The sequence below is a fragment of the Mobula hypostoma genome, chromosome 10, assembly GCF_963921235.1.
Source record: "Mobula hypostoma chromosome 10, sMobHyp1.1, whole genome shotgun sequence".
NCBI lineage: Eukaryota > Metazoa > Chordata > Chondrichthyes > Myliobatiformes > Myliobatidae > Mobula > Mobula hypostoma.
In genome coordinates, this window is record NC_086106.1 from 33,501,373 (window position 1) to 33,505,075 (window position 3,703).

The window sequence follows — 3,703 nt, forward strand, 5'->3', positions numbered from 1 at the left end:
GTGCAACCATGTGAAGGACCAAAGACTTTATAAGCCTCGAGAGCCTGGACTCATTTGCATAATTCAGTAGGCGTATTAACTGCGATTATTGCTCGAATAATGATATGCATTATATCCGATATTTCCATAACTACATCGGTGAAATATATGACGCATTAACGTAAATGTATGGATAGAGATATAGAGAAAGATCTTCATTGCTTCCTTCCATCCGCACTGAATGTATTTCCATTATTCTTTGCTTTATTATCTGGAGAGGGCTTCAAAAATATGTTAAAAGCATCCATGAGTAACCGTCAACTTGAGACAGCAAATACACTAAAAGCCATTCGTTTAATAACGACGAATAACTAAATAATATTCCTGTTGTTGCATATTACTATCTCGCGGTCCTTCGTCTGTTCAACGTTGGTGGTCAACATGAATCTGAGGCCAGCCGTACTTACAAAATCTGGCCCTGAATTTATTGTCAATAGTGGTCTCTTAGAATTTAGTGACATCGCTTGCAGTGTATGTGCGTAATAACGAACCAACACACAAGATTCTGGAGGAACTCGGCTAGCCAGAAAACATTACTGCGAAAAAAGAATCCAGATGTGCCTAATTTAGGGCAATAATCCGGGTCATTTATGGTCAGGAAGAACAGAACAGGGAAAACACTGCAGCTAGATTTAGGGACGAAGATCCTGTCAGGTTGTTTATTTTAATTCGAATAACATGGCAAAATACGACACACATTCCATTTTGAAGTACAGGGAAGAAGCTGATGGGCAACGTATGTGAAAAATTATCAACCATCGAAGGTCGATATTACTCATAAAAATACATAACTTGAATGGAATATACAACTTTTAAGGAACCGTCGATGGCGACAGGCGTGACAAATTTAGTTAATAAGAAAAATAAAGCATTCATAAGGTTTAGGAGGATTATATCGAACAGTGATACCGAGAAAATATAATCAAGCCCGAAAAGAACTTCAGAATTAAATTAGAGGACAGAGGGAGATATAATCATATTTTGGTAAGTTGGATACATATATCAAGGGACAGGGGATAACTAGGATGAGAATAGAACCACTGAAAGAAAAAGTAGGAAGCATGTTTTTGGAGAGCGAGCAGTGCGGTTCTAAATGTGTACTTTGCGTCGGTTTTCACCAAGGGGAAATATTTACAGGATAGTGAGGTCACAGTGGAGCATGCTAAATGCTAGGAAATTTTGATAATGAAATAGGTAGCGTTACATCACTTTAAAATCATTTTTGATCCAAGTGTTTCCAGGTCCTTTTGAAGTATTCTGTAGAGAAGCGATAGGTGCAACTACTGTTGACCAACAACGTCGGTCAAGTTCAAGGTCATGTTCATTGTCATTTGACTGTACAACCCAAATATTATAATATTCAGTACAGTCAGACTACGGTGCTTCAATACAACATACAGTATATCACACACAGCACTTAAACCAAAGTATTATACTATAAATGAGTTAGTAAAATATAATTGAAAGTGCATGTTGTAAAGCGCAGCACAAATAACCAGTAAACGATTTGCAGTCCTAGTAACGGGACCTCAGTTGTGGCAGAGTATTCATAAGTCTCACAGTCTTCAGGGAAGAAGCTGTTACCCTGTCTGGCCGTCCTAGTCTTGACGCTTCTTTATCTCCTTCCGGATGGAAGTGGGTCTAAGAGATTGTGGGATGGGTGATATTGATCCTCAACAATGCTTCTGGTAAATGTCACAAATGGCTTGGTGGGGGGGCGGGGGGCGGTGTGGGAGACCCCCAGTGATCCTCTCGGCTGGTTTTGTTGTCTTCTGATCTTGCGGTCCGATGCCTCGGAGCTTTGGTGCCACGTAATGATGCAGTCAACATGACACTCGATGGCACTTCTGTAGAAAGTTGTTAGAATGGCAGCGGGAGACTTGCACGCATCAAGCTCACATTAAAGAGCTGCCGTGCCTTCCTGACTAGTGAAGAGGTGTTGTACATCCAGGTTAGATAGTCAGTTATATGCACACTGAGAAAATTTGTGCCCTTGTATCTCTCTCTATGGCACAGCCAACGATGTGCAATGGACAGAAGTCAACCTGTGCCTTCCTGAAGTGCACAATAATCTCTTTTGTCTTGTCCACCTTGAGACTCATATTGTTATTCTAGCAACATTTGACATGCGTCTATACCTTATCTCTGAATGCTAATTCGTGATTGTTGCTGATGAAGCAACCACTGTAGTATCATCAGTGAAGTTGATGATGCGGGTTGAGATGAATCTAGCAGTGCAGCCGTGAGCCCGAAGCATGAACAGCAGTGGTCTGAGCATACAACTATGGGGGCTCCTGTGCTCAGCGTGATGGAGCTTTTGATGTTCCTGCCGACACAGACTGGGGTATTTCCATCAAGGCGTCCAAAGTCCAGTTACAGAGAGGGGTGTTGAGTCACAAATAAGAGAAGATCTGCAGATTACATTATGAGGGAACGCAGTCCTCTTTTATTGTCATTTAGTAATGCATGCATTAAGAAATGATACAATATTCCTCCGGTGTGATATCACAGAAACACAGGACAGACCAAGACTGAAAAAACAAACAAAAACTACATAATTATAACATATAGTTACAACAGTGCAACAATACCCTAACTTGATGAAGAACAGGCCATGGTACAGTTAAGAAGTTCAAAGTCTCTCGAAAGTCACACATTTCACGCAGACGGGAGAAGAAAGAAAACTCTCTCTTCCATGCCCGACCACAGTCCAGCTCTGAGTCGTCCGAAAACTTCGAGCTCTGATCAGCCCTCTGACACCGAGTAGCGAGCACCATCTCTATCCGAACGCTTCGACCTCAGCCTCGGTCGCCAGCAGCAGGCAAAGCCGGGGATTCTGGGGCCTTCCCTCTGGAGATTCTCGATCGCACAGTAGCAACGGTAGCGAGCCAGGCATTTCAGAAATTTCTCCAGATGTTCCTCTGCTTCTCACGTCTTCATCAAATCAGAATTGTCCACAGCCCCTATTTAACAGATACGATATCATTTCACTGGAGAGCTGAGCGCGCTCCTTCACGCTGCCATCTTCTCCTCCCGCCTTAGTGCTGGAGATCCAAGCAACACACATAAAATGCTGGAGGAAATCAGCAGGACTGACAATATTTATGGAAAAAGTACAGTCGACGATTCGGGCAAAGACCCGAAACGTTGACTGTACTTTTCTCCATGGATGCTGCCTGTGATGGGAAAGTGGCCAAGTGGTTAGGGCGTTCGTCTAGTGATCTGAAGGACGCTAGTTCGGGCCTCAGCCGTGGCAACGAGTTTGTGTCCTTGAGCAGGGCACTTAACCACACATTGCTCTAGTGTCTGTGCGAGGAGTGGCGCCCGCCGCAGGCCTCTCATGGTCTGAGTCGACGTTCCCTGACCTGCTGAGTTCCTTCAGCATTCTGTATATGTTGCTCGGATTAACGGTTGTTGTAGTGAAAATGACCATAGAAATAATGTCTTGGCAGCAGATAGATTGAAAGTAGCAGTCTCCCGTAGATTACGAATCAAAACTGTCGCTCGGTAACTACAAGGTTATATTTAAGTGAATTGGGCATTAATCAAGAAACGTTCAGTAGGTTCAATGCGGGAATCACAACATATCTTAATGTTCGACATCTGCTTGGAGAGCAGATTGAAGGGAAGACGCTGCGTGCTTCTGAAGAAAGATGGATGTGAA